This window comes from Rhinolophus ferrumequinum, chromosome X (genome assembly GCF_004115265.2).
Source record: "Rhinolophus ferrumequinum isolate MPI-CBG mRhiFer1 chromosome X, mRhiFer1_v1.p, whole genome shotgun sequence".
Taxonomy (NCBI): Eukaryota; Metazoa; Chordata; class Mammalia; order Chiroptera; family Rhinolophidae; genus Rhinolophus; species Rhinolophus ferrumequinum.
This window is the reverse complement of record NC_046284.1, coordinates 69,809,275-69,825,702: the sequence shown is the minus strand read 5'-3', so window position 1 is coordinate 69,825,702 and position 16,428 is coordinate 69,809,275.

Below are 16,428 nucleotides of genomic sequence, written 5' to 3'. Positions count from 1 at the left end.
TCTTTATCCATTCATCTATCAAAGGACATTTTGGTTGTTTTTTTTTATGGTCTTGGCCACCATAAATAAAGCTGCAATGAACATTGGAGCACACGGGTCTTTACGTATAAAAGTTTTCAGATTTTTTGGGTAGATACCCAGGAGAAGGATGGCTGGGTCATATGGTAATTCTATTCATAATTGTTTGAGGAACCTCCACACTGCCTTCCATAATGGCTGCACCAGTCTGCATTCCCACCAACAGTGTATGAGGGTACCTTTTTCTCCACAGCCTCTCCAACACTTGTTACTATTTGTCTTGTTGATAATAGCCATTCTAACTGGGGTGAGGTGATATCTCATTGTGGTTGTTATTAGCATTTCTCTGGTGATGTTGAGCATTTTTTCATATGTCTATTTGCCATTTGTATGTCCTCTTTGGAGAAATGTCTCTTCAGGTCCTCTGCCCATTTTTCAGTTGGATTGTTTGTACTTTGTCGTTGAGTTTCATGAGTTCCTTGTATATTTTGGATATTAGCCCCTTATCAGAGACACTGTTTGCAACAACCTTCTCCCATTCAGTTGGTTGCCTCTTTATTTTTTCGATGGTTTCTTTTGCTATGCAGAAGCTTTTAAGTTTGATATAGTCCCACTCATTTATTTTAGCTTTTCCTTCCCTTGCCTTTAGAGTCAAATTCATAAAATGCTCTTTGGACCCAAGGTCCATAAGTTTAGCACCTATGTTTTCTTTTTATGTTTCATGTTTTATGTTTTATGTTTATTTTGTTGTTAGGTGGAATATTTTATCAACATCTGTTAGATCTGTTTGGTTTACAGCGTTGTTTGAATTTTCCATTTTGTTGTTAATCTTCCTAATTGTTCTATTTATTACTGAATATTGGATACTGAAGTCTCCAACCATAATTGGTATATTGTATATTTCATCATGTCTGCCAGGTTTTCTTTCATGTATTTTGGTGTTCTGCTATTAATTACATATATATTTATATGTGTACTATCTCCCTGATAGGATGACAGTTTATCATTATAAAAATAAGTAAAATGTCACTCTTTATCTCTAGTAAAGTTTTTGTTTTAAAGTCATTTTTTCTGATATTAATATAGGTACTCCAGCTTTCTGTGGTTGCTGTTTGCATGATACGTATTTTCCATATTTTTACTTTCGATCTATTTGTATTTTATATTCTAAAGTGACTCCTCTAGTCAGCATGAGGTTAAATCTTATTTTGTCATCTAGACTGACATCTTTCTTTTGATGGGATTGTTTAATCCAATTAAATTTAATATTACTATTGTTATTGTTGGATTTATGTATGCCGTTGTATTTTTCGTTTTATATATATGTCATGTCCTTTTTGTTCTTCCATTCCTTTTTTACTGCTTTCCTTTGTTTTAACTGAATATTTTCTAATGAAGCATTTAATTTTTGTCGTATGTTTTCTTATTATTTTTTGGTTATTTCCTTAGTGGTTGTCCTATAGCATATCATGTTTATGTTTTTATTTTTTTGTGTATGTTATCAGTCTCCTTGAGATTTACACTAACTTAATTCCAGTGTGACATATAAATGTTATCCTTATAATCTTTATTCTATTTTACCCTTTTTATGGTAATAATGTTATACATATGACATGTATTCATGTTAAAAACACATCAATACATTGTTATAGTTATTACTTTTCATAATTTTATAACTTTAAAGAATCTGAGAGAAGAAAGGAGATCAAAGATATATTTATATCTATTGTTATATTAACTTTCTTATTTATGATTTCTGATTCTCTTGATTTGTTCCTCTGGCTTTTATTTTTCATCTGGAGTAATTTCCTTAACCCAATGTAACTTTGCTCCAACCCATCTCCTTTGTCCTGTTATTTATTACATTTCTATGTTGTAGCTCCACAATATATATTATATACATATTATTTTACAAAGTAGATTTTAAATCAGTTAAGAACAGAAAGAAAAAATAATTTTTTATATTCCCTTTTATAATTACATACTTACTTATACTAGTGGTGTTTCTTTTACATGTGAATTGAAGTTACATTTGGAGTCATTTGTTTTCTGCCTGAAAAACTCCCTTTACATTTCTTGTAGGGTGGGTCTCCTAGCAACAGGTTCTCTCAGCTTTGGTTAATATGTGAATGTCTTTGTTTCCCCTTCATTTTTGAAAGATAGCTTTGCTGAATATAGTATCCTTGGGAGCCATTATTTTCTTTGAGCACTTTAAATATGTTATCTTACTTCCTTCTGGACCTATTGTTTCTGCTAAAAAAAAAAAAATCAGTTGTTAATCTTATTGGGGTCCCTTATACAAGATCAGGTGTTTTTCTCTTCCTGCTTTCAAAATTTTCTCATTTGATTTTCAGAATGTTTACTATGATGTGTCCATTTGTGGATTTCTTTGTTTACCTTTCTTGCATGAGCTTCTTGCATATGTTAGTGTTTTTCAATAAAGTTGTTACGTTTTCGACCATTATGTTTTCAAATACTTTTTCTTCTCTTTTTCTTTTCTCCTACTAGTACTCCCAAGTACTGGTGTGCTTAATGGTGTTCCACATTTCTCTAAATCTCTGCTCATTTTTTTTTTATTATGTATTGTCTTTGTTCTTCAGATTGCATAAGCCCTATTAATCGGTCTTAAAGTTTGTTAATTCTTTCTTCAGCCAGTTAAAACCTATTGTTGAGCCTTTCTAGTGAAGTTTTATGTCATTTACTGTACTTTTAAATTCTAGAATTTCCTTTTTTTATCCTTTCTTTGTCTTTATTCATTTTCTCTAATATGATACTGTCATCATACCTTCCTTTACTTCTTTCACCATGGTTCCATTTCATTTTCTTTTCAATTACAGTTGACATTCAATATTATATTAGTTGCAGGTGTAAAGCATAGTGAGTAGACATTTATATAACTTACGAAGTGATCCCTCTGGTAAGTCTAGTATATTTCAAAAAAATAATGTAATAGTTATACAATGTCATTGACTCTATTCCCCATGTTGTACTTTACATCCCATGACTATGTTAAGTGCATTTATGAATAGTTACTCTGAAGTCTTTTTCTCTTAAATTCAACATCTGTTTCCTCTTATAGATATTTTCTCTTGCCTCTTCTTTTTTCCTGTATATAGTTCATACTTTTCATTTTCTTTGTATATGTCACACATTTTTGTTGTAAACTAGACGTTTTATCTAATATATTGTAGCAACTCTAGGTACTGTTCCCTGTACTCTGTTATTTATGTGCTTATTTACATGCTTATTTTTTCAGTGGCTGGCTGTATTATTTTAGCAAAGTTGATTTTGCCCCCAGTGTCAGGCTTCTGATATTGCTTTAGGGAAGCATAGCTTTGGTTTGCCCACAGTCACTCTGTGATGATAATGATTTTGGCAGGGCTCTTTTTTCTTTCCCTAGCCACATCCAGCTGTTAAGCTCCACTAATTGACTGCTTATTTCTCTATTGTTTTCAGCAATTCCCTGGGTCATACATTGCTCTACAGTATTAATCCAATTCAATTTAGTCTTCTTTGAAGGAATATGTCTTTAGGTCAGTGTTTGATATTTATCTTAGCCCAAAAGTGCTTTTCCCAGCTGTCAATTTCCCAGTTTCTCTCCTTAAACTAGCTGGCTTACTGTTTAGCCTTTATCTTCTTTGACTCTACCAGTCTCTTCTCAACTGCCATGTACCACAACTTCTGCTGTTTCTGGGTGCTCTCTTAGTCTTGAAATTCCCCATGCTTTTTTGCAAACGAAGTCAATTACTTTAGGAAGAGATTAGTCACTATCTGTTTTGTGGCGTGCTTCTCCCACCAGGTAAAATCTCTAAAATTAAACTATGAATCTGGGGTTGGGAATAATAGTGCACTTCTCTCTGAATGACACCAATGCTTTAGGACCTAAGTGATCAGCACAAGTAGACAGTAGTCTCAGGTTTTCTTGGCTTGCTTCTTTGGGCATGGAACCACTGCCTTCTGAACTGAGGCAAAGACAGTTGGGGTCTTGGTAATCTCAGCAGCACCATAGCCAAGATAGAATCTCTGGTCCATGAGTGGGGACTGGCAAGAAGAAGACAGCCCCCACATCTTGGCTACGCTCTCCAGACTTTCCCCTAAGGAAGAAGTAGCTGTAGGCAAAATGAGGAATGCTGACATTCTGTTCCTCTGGAGAAGATTTCCTATTAACTAGGGATATCAGGGGGAGGCAGCCCTGTGTTCTTGGCTGCAACTGTCTGTAATAGAGTTTTCATCTTGCTGAATTGGAAGAGGGGAAGGAGCTTCCCGTTGCAAGGGCCACAAACTCTTTCCTTATAGAATTGTAGTAGACTTTCTTGAGAATGTTTATTTGTTGTATGAGGTCTGACAATTAAGTTCACGTACTCATCCTAGAAAAAGTGCTACATAAACTCATTGCTGAATATCACTATGGTCATCTTCGAAGTACACCCCGTGGCAAGCTATGCACCACCTCTAGTGCCTAGTCCACCCTTCAAAGGAAGTTTGGAACTCTTTTTCTGGAATGGCCATCAGAACTGTCGTCATATTACCCTTGAGGTCCTGAATGTTATCAAAATGTCTTCCTTTCAATATTTCCTTTATCTTGGGGTAAAGGAAGAAGTCACTGGGAACCAGACCAGGTGAGTAGGGAGGGTGTTCCAATACAGTTATTTGTTTATTGGCTAAAAATTCCCACACAGACAGTGCCGCCATGTGAGCTGGTACGTTGTGGTGATACAAGAGCCATGAATTGTTGGCGAAAATTTCAAGTTGTTTTTGTCTTAACTTTTTCATGCAGCCTTTTCAGCACTTCCAAGTAGTAAACTTCGTTACCTGGTTGTCCAATTGGTACAAATTCATAATGAATAATCCCTCTGATATCAAAAAAGGTTATAGCAACATTGTTTTGACTCTTGATTTGGACTGAGGAACTTACTTGGTTGTGGAGAATTGGCTGACTTCTATTGTGCACTTTGACTCTTTGTTTCTGGGTCATATTAGTACACCCTTGTTTCATCACCGGTAAAAAGATGGCCCCAAACATCTTCTTGCTTTGCCAAAAGGTCTTGGCAAACTTTCACTCTCCTTTGCTTTTTTTCATCCATGAGTTCCTTCGGGACAATTTTTGCACACACCTTTCTCATGCCAAGATTTTCACTTAAGATTTTCCTGTTTCACTATCAATGTTTGCTTGGTCTGCTTTGCTTCTAAGTCAGCCAACGATTTTCATGCACAATTCAATGAATTTTTGCAATGCTTTTGTCAGTTCTGCCCATTACTGACCACCCTGACCTCTCTTCATCAGTGACGCTTTCCCCTCAGAAAAACGTAATCCATTTGTACACTGCCGTTTTCTTCATGGCATTATCCCCATAAATGTGGACTAACATGTCCCTGATTTCACTTCCATTCTTGCCAAGTTTAACAAGAAATTTACTGTTTCTTCATTACTCTAATTCAAGCTCAGACATTCTCACGACCACACACAAAAACACACAACCACAACAATGAATGCCACTCAGCAAGACACTGCCACACGTCGACACGAACACAGCTGTGAGACACTGATGTACCAAGGTTATGAAACCTTACCAAGCTGTTTGTACAGTGCTGCCAATGTAAGCGCACAGTGGCAAGTTCACAAACTTAATTGTCAGAACTGGTATAGATGTTTTTGGGTTTTACACACATTGTAACAATGTTAATTTTCTTATCCTTGAACATGGAATATATTTCTATTTATTTGTGTCTTTTTTTATTGCTTTCAACAAAGTTTGTAGTTTTCATTGTGCAGATAACTCACTTCCTTATTTAAATTTATTCTCCTATTTTTTTGTTACGGATGATATTTTAATTATTACTACAATTTTTTAATTAAAGTTTATTGGGGTGACAATTGTTACTAAAATTACATAGATTGAAGGAGTACAATTCTGTATTACATCATCTATAAATCCCATTGTGTGTTCACCACCCGGAGTCAGTTCTTCTTCTATCACCATATATTTGACCCCCCTTACCCTCATCTACCACCCCCTTCCCCCATTAACCTCTGGTAACCACAAAACTATTGTCTGTGTCTATGAGTTTTATTTGTCTTGTTGTTTCGTTGTTTTGGGTTTATATACCTCATATGAGTGAAATCATATGGTTCTCTGCTTTTTCTGTCTCACTTATTTCGCTTAGCATTATAATCTCAAGATCCATCCATGTTGTCACAAATGCTCCTATTTCATCTTTTCTTACCACCGAATAGTATTCCATTGTGTATATATACCACAACTTCTTTATCCATTCGTCTATTGAAGGACATTTTGGTTGTTTCCATGTCTTGGCCACCATAAATAAAGCTGCAGTGAACATTAGAGCACACATGTCTTCATGGATAAATGTTTTCAGATATTTTGGATAGATACCCAGGAGAAAGATTGCAGGGTCGTACGGTAATTCTATTGGTAATTTTCTGAGGAACCTCCACACTGCCTTCCATAACGGCTGCACCAGTCTGCATTCCTACCAACAGTGTATGAGGGTTCCTTTTTTCTCCACAGCCTCTCCAACACTTGTTACTATTTGTCTTGTTGATGATAGCCATTCTGACTGGGGTGAGGTGATATCTCATTGTGGTTTTTATTTGCATTTCTCTGATGATTAGTGATGTTGAGCATTTTTTCATATGTCTATTTGCCATTTGTATGTCCTCTTTGGAGAAATGTCTCTTCAGGTCGTCTGTCCATTTTTCAATTGGGTTGATTGTTTTTTGTTGTTGTTGGGTGCATGAGTTCCTTGTATATTTTGGATATTAGCTCATTATCGGAGGCATTGTTTGCAAAAATCTTCTCCCATTCACTTGGTTGCTTCTTTACTTTGTCGATGGTTTCCTTGGCTGTGCAGAAGCTTTTAAGTTTCATATAGTCCCATTCATTTATTTTAGCTTTTACTTCCATTTTCTTCGGAGTCAAATTCATAAAATGTAATTTGAACCCAAGGTCCATAAGTTTAGTACCTATATATTCTTCTATGCAGTTTATTGTTTCAGGTCTTATGCTTAAGTCTTTGATCCATTTTGAATTAATTTTGGTACATGGTGACAGATAGCAGTCCAGTTTCATTCTTTTGCACGTGGTTTTCCAATGCTCACAGCACCATTTATTGAAGAGGCTGTCTTTTCTCCATTGTATGTTTTTTGCTTCTTTGTCAAAAATTATCTGTCCATATTTATGGGGGTTTATTTCTGGGTTCTCAATTCTATTCCATTGTTTTACGTGTCTGTTTTTCTGCCAATACCATGGTGTTTTGATTATTGTTGCCCTGTAGTACAACCGAAAGTCAAGGAGTGTGATACTTCCAGTATTGTTCCTTTTTCTTAAGATTGCTTTGTCTGTTCGAGGTCTTTTGTGGTTCCAAACAAATCTGATGAGTTTTTGTTTATTTCTTTAAAAATGCCATTGGGATTTTGATGGGGATTGCATTAAATCTGTATATTGCTTTGGGTAATATGGCCATTTTAACTATGTCGATTTTTCCAATCCATGAGCACAGAATGTTTTTCCATTTCTTTGTGTCTTCTTCAATTTCTTTTAAAAATGTCTTGTAGTTTTAAGCATATAGTTCTTTTACATTCTTGGTTAAGTTTATTCCTAAGTATTTTATTCTTTTGGCTGCAATTGCAAAAGGAATTGGTGTTGTTTTTTTCATTTCTTTTTCTGAGCTTTCGTTGTTAGTATATAGGAATGCAATGGACTTTTGTACGTTGATTTTAGCTGGCCACATTACTGTATTCTTTGATTGTTACTAATAGCTTTTTGTTGGAGTCTTTAGGGTTTTCTATATACACCATCGTGTCATCTGCAAAGAGTGACAGTTTAAATTCTTCATTCCCAATTTAGATGCGTTTTATTTCTTTCTCTTGCCTGATTGCTCTGGCAAGGACCACCAACACTATGTTGAAAAGCAGAGGTGATAGGGGACAGCCCTGTCGTATTCCTGAACGTAGAGCAAAGGGCTTCAGTTTTTCACCATTAATTATGAGATTAGCTGACGGTTTGTCATATATGGCCTTTATTATATTAAGGTATTTTCCTTCTATACCTGTTTTACTAAGTTTTTTAATCATAAATTGATGTTGTATTTTGTCAAATGCTTTTCCTGCATTTTTCTGCATTCTTCTATCAATTGATTTAATCGTATGATTTTTGTCCTTTATTTTGTTAATATGATGTATCACATTGATGGATTTGCGTTTGTTGAACCATCCTTGTGCCCCTGGGATGAACCCCACTTGGTTGTAAGGAATAATCTTTTTAATGCATTATTGCATTCGATTTGCTAGAATTTTGTTTAGGATTTTTGCATCTGTATTCATCAGAGATATTGGTCTGTCCTTCTCTTTGTGTTGTCCTTGCCAGGTTTTGGTATCAGGGTAATGTTGGCTTCATAAAATGCGTCATGGAATATTGTCTCTTCTTCAGTTTTTTGGAAGAGTTTGAGCAGGATTGGCGTTAGATCCTCTTTGAAGGTTTGGTAGAATAGACTACCAGCTGGTCCCAGACTTTTGCTTTTGGGAAGGTTTTGGATGACTGATTCAATTTCCTTACTGGTGATCGGTCTGTTTAGATTTTCCAGTTCCTCATGGTTCAGCCTACGAAGGCTATATGTTTTGAAGAACTTGTCCATTTCTTCTAGGTTATTGAATTTGGTGGCATATAGTCCTTCATAGTATTCTTGGATGATCCTTTGTGTTTCTGTGACATCGTGATTACTTCCCCTTTTTCATTTCTGATTTTGTTTATTGGTGTCTGCTCTCATTTCCCTTCATGAGCCTAGCCACGGGTTTGTCAATTTTGTTAATCTTTTCAAAAAATCAGCTCTTTGTCACATTAAAGTTTTCCTGTGTCTTTTTATTCTCTGTTTCATTTAGTTTTGCTCTGATTTTTATTACATCTTTTCTTCTACTGACCTTAGGTTTCATTTGTTCTTCTTTTTCTAGTTCTTTAAGGTGTATCCTGAGGTTACTTATTTCGGATTTTTTGTGTTTCTTGAGATAGGCCTGTAATGATATAAATTTCCCTCTTAAAACTGCTTTTCCTGCATCCCAAGAATTTTGGTAGGATGTGTTTCCGTTGTCATTTATTTCTATGTATCTTTTGATCTCCCCTCTAACTCCTTCTTTCATCCGGTCATTCTTTAAAAGTATGTTGTTTAATCTCCATGTATTTTTGTTTTTTTTCCTGCTTTCATTTTGCAGTTGATATCCAATTTCAAAACTTTGTGATCAGAGAATATGCTTGGTATGATTTCAATCTTCTTATCTTTGCTGAGGCTAGTTTTATGTCCCAATATATGGTCTATCCTCGAGAATGTTCCATGTACACTAGAAAAGAAGGTATAGTCTGATGTTTTAGGATGAAGTGCTCTATAAATGTCAATTATGTCCATTTCATCTAATGTGTCATTTAGGGCTGCTATTTCGTTATTTATTTTCTGTTTGGATGATCTATCCATAGCTGTCAATGATGTATGTAGGTCCCATAGTATAATTGTGCTTTGGTCAATTTCTCCCTTTAGTTCTATTAGTAGTTGCTTGGTATATTTTGGTGCTCCCTGATAGGGGCCATAAATATTGATGACTGTTATGCCTTCTTGATGTATAGTCCCCTTTACCATTATGAAATGTCCATCATTGTCTCTTGTTACCTTTTTCACCCTGAAGTATGTTTCATCTGATATCATTATGGCTACACCTGATTTTCTCTGGGTACCATTTGCTTGGAGTGTCAATTTACACCCTTTCACCTTGAGTCTATGCTTGTCCTTGTAGCTGAGATGTGTCTCTTAGAGACAGCATATGGTGGGATTTAGTTTTTGATCCAATCTGCTACTCTATGCCTTTTTATTGGTGAGTTCAGTCCATTTACATTTTGGTGACTATTGATATGTGAGGATTTCCTATCATTCTATCTTTAGTTTTCTGGTAAGATTGTGTCTCCATGTTTTTTTTTTGCCTTTTTGTTATTGTCTATTATTTCTGTGTGGTGACATTCTATGATGCTTCTCTCTGTTTCTTCTTTTATTACAGTATATATTTCAGTTCTGGATGTTTTTTGAGTGGTTTCTATTTGCTTCTTGGATTCGAGGATCCAGTTCTTCCCCAAATTTGGAAAGTTCTCATAGACGATTTGTTTGAATATACTCTCTGTTCCCTGCTCTCTTTCTTCTTCTTCTGGTATGCCCATTATTCTTATATTGCTCTTTCTGATGGAGTCAGAAAGTTCTTGTAGAGTCCTTTCATTTCTTTTAAGACCCCAGTCTCTTTATTGTTCCATCTGTGTTATTTCCAGGTTTCTATCTTCGATATCACTGATTCTTTACTCCATCTGGTCAACTCTACTTCCTAAGCTGGCTATTTCATTCTTAATTTCTTCTATTGTGTTCTTAATCTCCAGAAATTCTATTTGGTTCTTTTTAAAAATTTCAATCTCTTTGGTAAAATGCTCATGTTGTTCTTTGGTTGCGTTTCTGAGTTCATTAAACTGCCTTTCCATATTTTCTTGAATCTCGTTGAGTTTTTCAGAACTGCAATCTTGAATTCTCTGTGATTTAAGTCACATATTTCCATGTCTTTAAGTTCATTTTCTGGAGGCTTTTCACTTTCTTTCTGAGCTGTCTTGTTGCCTTAATTATTCATGGCAATTAATGATTTATTATTTCTCTTCCCTAGACATCTACAGGAGTGGGTTCTGCAAAGGTTGATAGGAGGAGGTCTTTCTTTTGTTTTCCAGTATGTGTTAGTAAAATGTTTTATTTTCTCTCCGACTGCAGCCCTTTTTTCTCTGTCACACTGTAGTGTTATGTTTTCTCTGCACTATTCCAGCTGCTCACTCAGTGGGGGGATTCCATGGAAGACGGGCTTCTCTTCTGTTAACAGTTCACCTGGGTCATAGGGCATCGCATCCCTGTTGGGATGTGGAGAGGTTTTGAAGTTCCAAAGCTCTTCCTGCACCAGATTCAGAGCCCGTATGTTTCAGCGGTTCTGTTAACTCCTGCAGGGATCCGCCCAGATAGGTGGGGACAGGGGCGGGGTGAGTTGTGAGTGGTGGCCCAGAGAAATGGCAGCGACCACCACCATAGCCAGTCCTGCTTCCACAGCTCCCTCCCCTTTTCCGGAACTAGTTGGACTGCAAATCTGTGTTTGTGGACCATAGTTCTCAGAACTGCAAATATTCTGTTTTTTTGATCTGACACTGTTTCTGTTCTGCTTCTAGCACTGGGCAGGTGGGGGCGGGGCGAACTCTGGGAGGGTAAGGAGGGCTCAGCTAGTCTCAGTGCCTAAGGCTTCCATTCTCTGCTCGGCAGTGAGGGCTTAAACCTCCATTTTCAACCTTCTTCCCTCAGTCTTTTCTCCGAGGTCTCTTCCGTGAGCGTTGGGTTCAGCCGTGTTATATGCTGTCCCCTCAGTCCTGTGGGCCATAAACAGAGCCCTAGCAGTCCGAGTTCTTCCCTCTCCCACACCTGCAGTAGTTCCGGGATGCAGCAAGCTCGGAGCACTGAGCTAGGTCTGTGTCCTTCGCCCATGTGGCCCCGTCTCCGCACTTCTGCCTTCCCTCCTCCACTGGTCATGCAATTTGCCCACGTTTTGGTGAATTCAGTAGTGAGCCTCTTCGTCTTACCTGTCTGCTGTGTAGGGAGTCCTTTGTGGAGTTACAGTTGTTCAATTTGTTGTAAATTCTAGGGGAGATTTCCAGAGGCTTACCTCACACTGCCATTTTGGTGACGTCTCCTCCTAAGTATTTTATTGTTTTTTAGGCTATTAAACAATGTTTCTTTACATACTTTTCTCTGAGATTTTCACTGTTAGTGTATAGAAATGCAACTGATTTCTCTATCTTGATTTTATATCCTGCAAGTTTATTGAATCCGTTGATTATTTCCCTGAGCTTTTTTTTCGTTTTTTTTTTTTTTTTGGTTTTCTTTGGAATTTTCTATATATAAAATCATATTATCTGCAAATAATAACCATGTTACTCTTTCCTTTCTGATTTGGATGCCTTTTATTTCTTTGCCTTGCTCTAGCTAGGACTTCCAGTACTATATTGAAGAAGGAAGATGAGAGTAGGCATCTTTGTTTTGTTCATGATCCTAGAGGAAAGCTTTCCGTTTTTTCTTTTTTTTTAAGTTAAAGTTTATTGGGGTGGCAATTGTTGGTAAAGTTACATAGATTTTAGGTGTACAATTCTACAAGACATCATCTATATATATATATATATCACATTGTGTGTTCACCACCCAGAGTCAGTTCTCTTTCCATCACCGTATATTTGATCCCCTTTATCCTCCTCTACCACCCCCCTCTGAGTTTGTCACATACGGTTTTTATTAAGATGATGTATGTTCCTTCTATATCCAAAATGATGAGGGTGTTTATGATGAAAAGATGCTGTACTTGATTAACCTTTTCTGCATTTATTGATTTGATCATGTCATTTTTATCTTTCATTCTATTAATGTGGTGTATCACATTTATTGAGTTGTGTATGTTGAATCATCCTTGCATCTAAGGAATAAATCCGAGTTGGTAATTGTGTATAATCTTTTTAATTGTGTATAATCGTTTTAATTACTAGGAAACTGGTAATTCAGTTTGCTAATATTTTGTTAAGAAGTTTCTCATCTTTGTTCATCAGGGATATTGGTTTAGAGTTTTATTTTATTATAGTGTCCTTATCTGGATTTGGCATCATAGTAATGCTGGCATCATTAAATGAGTTTGGAAATGTTCCCTTTTCTTCAAGTTTTTGGAAGAGTTTGAGACGATTGACATTAATCCTTCTTTAAATGTTTGGTGGAATTTACCAGTGAAGCCATCTGGTCCTTGGGTTTTCTGTGTTGGGTTTTTGTTTAATATTACTACTGACTCAATCTCTTTACTTGTTATTGGTCTTTTCAGATATTCAGTTTCTTCCTGATTCAGTATTTGTCAGTTGTGCATTTCTAGTAAATTATCCATTTCTTCCAGGTTTTTTAATTTGTTGGCATATAATTGTTCACAGTAGTCTCTTATGATCCTAGACACTTTTATAATATCAGTTGTAATCTCTCCAGTTTCAATTCTGAAGGTAAAAAGTTGTCAATTTTATTTTATTTTCAAAAAAAACCACAACTCTTAGCTTTGTTTATCTTTTGGATTCTTTTTCTTATCTCTATTTCATTTATATCCATACTGATCTTTAATATTTTCTTCTTTCTGCTATTTTTGGGCTTATTTTTTCTTTTTCTAGATTGTTGAGGTAAAAAGTTAGGCTGTTTACTTGAAATCTTCTTAATTTCTTAATATATGCATTTATCACTACAGAGTTCCCTCTCAGAACTGCTTTTGAAGCATTCCATAGGTTCTAGTATGTTGTGAGATTTTCATTTGTTTTGAGATTTAAAAAAAAATTTTTTTCTTCTAATTTCTTCTTTGACTGTACATGGAGCCATTTTGATTCCTAAGTATATGTAGGAGTTTTAAAAGTCCTAATTCCACCCATGTATCTCCTTTTACAACCTCTTCTTTTTCAGGCTTTTTTATCTGTCTGTTGTCCAAACTGTTGTCTCTTTCCCCAGGCTGTGGTAAATAATAGTTGTGCCTTTAAATACTTTCACCAAAAGCTGTCCAGGAAGCTGCCAAGCCATGGAAACACTTTAAGTTGGGCAAAACAAAGGGAAGTTCTTCCAGTAGTCCAAAGGGGAACCAGCAGAGATGTTGAAACCCACAACTATAATTCTTTGAGAATAAAGCATATATTGCTACCTCTCATACTAGCATCCTGCACCAGGAGTGCAGGCTGGCATTCTCATGCCAGCACTGGTCTGGGATGTGAAAGATGGTAGTTGATCAATTTAAAATGCAACAGCACTCTTTTTTTTACAAAGCAACAGCTCTTTCTTCATCAAGCTTTCCCCTAGTTTTTGTAGGTTTTTGATTCTATAGTTCTGGAAAAGTTTATTATAACAGATTTTGCCATCCCTTTTCTTGCTTGTGGATGGGAGGAGTTCTGGAGTGCCTTTACTCCTACATTTTCAGTGATGTCAGTCCTTTTGTGTACTTTTTAAAAGTAGGGTATTTTAAAGGTTCATCAGTAACAAAAAAAATTAAAACTCAATTACGCAAGTGTTCTGATTTCTATATAATAAAATTATATGCTTATTGATGTTTTGTTAAAACAGTTAGTAAAAAAACACTTGGGAATCATGGAAATTTGGGGAATAGAACAATTTTCTGTAAAAGTACTGCTATCTTTCACTAAAACAATCTTCAAGTTTAATATCTAACTCTTTGCCTAACTGATACTAAAGAAATTAGCAAACACTGCTTTTTTCCAGTTATTCTCTTTTCTACTTTGCCTAAACTACTGACTGAGTATTTTTATCTTCCCAAATAAAGTATCATTGTCTCCTTTCATGTGACTATCAAGTATTTTTTTCAAAGTTGACTGACATGACATATCAGTCAAGCAATTAGCAATAGATAATTAATATGTTTTACTTTGCAGAAACCTGTAATAGTTACAATCCTGCTGTATCCATTGTTAGTTATAATAACTATTACTTTAAATTAGATTTAATTAAATACCACTTCTAATAACATGTTTTATGATAAGCTTTATTTTCACTCAATAAGAATGTGGGATAAATAGCTATTGAACTTCTTAGAACAATAGTAAAGTAAATATATAGAAATCAAATATGCCTAAAATTTGCTTATAATTGAACAATCATGTCCTTTCTAGCTTTCAAAAAATTAGTAGGATTAACAGAATAGTGTAAAATTGAGTATTAGTCACTAGGAATATAAGATTCACAAGGGGAAGAAAACTAGCCCAATAATCTCAATAATATTATATTTTCCTACCTTGGGAAGGTAGAAATGCCTAACATTTATTATCTCATTTAACCCTCACCAAATTTAAAAGATAGATTTGTTTTGTTTTGCTTTCAATATTTTTCTTGTTTTTCTTATTTTAGAAAGCAAATTTATTAAGTTGAACTTTAAATTTTTTAATATATTTTTTTATTTTCAATTACAGTTGGCATACAATATTATATTAGTTTCAGGTTTACAACATGGTGATTAAACATTTACATAACTTACAAAGTGATCACCCCGATAAATCTACTACCCATCTTATACCATACGTAGTTATTACAATGTTGTCGACTATGTTCCTTATGCTATAATTTACATCCCCATGACTATTTTCTAACTACTAATTTGTACTTCTTAATCCCATCCCTTTATTCACCCATCCCCCCAAACGCCCTCCCATCTGGCAATCATGAAAATGTTCTTTTCGTCTATGAGTGTGTTTCTGTTTTGTTCAATTTATTTTGTTTTTTAAATTCCACATATAAATTAAATCATATGGTATTTGTCTGTCTCTGTGTGACTTACTTCATTAGCATAATACTCTATAGGTCCATCCAGATTGTTGCAGATGGCAAGACTTCATTCTTTTTTATGACTGAGTAATATACCATTGTATATATGTACCACCTCTTCTTTATCCATTGATCTATTGATAGACATCCAGGTTGCCTTCATATCTTGGCTGTTGTAAATAATGCTGCAGTGAACATATGGATGCACATGTGCCTTCAAAGTAGCATTTTGTGTTTCTTCAGATAAATACCCAGAAGTGGGATTACTGGGTCCTTTTGTGTCTCTTTTTACATAACTTTGTCTGGTGTCAGTACTGCTACCCCAACTTGTCTTTTTTTGGTTCTATTTTCATGAAATACCTTTTTCCATCCCTTTACTTTCATTCTGTGTGTGTCTTTCTATCAGAAATGAGTCTCTTGTAGGTAGCATATGTAAGGGTCATATTTTCTTATCCATTCAGCCACTCTGTTTTTTGACTGGAGCATTTAATCCATTTGCATTTAAAATAATTATTAATGGATATGTACTTATTGCCATTTTATTATTCATGTATTTGATTTTTTTTTCCTCTTAAAGAAGTCTCTCTAAGATTCCTTGTAATACTGGTGTGGTGTTGATGAACTCCCTTAGCTTTTTCTTGTCTGGGAAGCTCTTTATCTGTCCCTCGATTCTAAATGATAGCTTTGCTGGCTAGAGTAATCTTGGTTGTAGGTCCTTGTTTTTCATCACTTTTAATATTTCCTGCCAGTCCCTTTTGGCCTGTAAAGTTTCTGTTGAAAAATCAATTGATAGTCTTATGGAAGCTCCCTTGTAGGTAACTAACTGCTTTTGTCTGGCTGCTTTCAAGATTCTTTCTTTGTCTTTAAACTTTGGCATTTTAATTATGATGTGTCTTGGTGTGGGCCTCTCTGGGTTCATCCTATTTGGGAATCTCTGTGCTTCCTGGACCTGCATGTCTATTTCCTTCACCAGATTACGAAAGATTTTACTTATTATTTCTTCAAATAGCT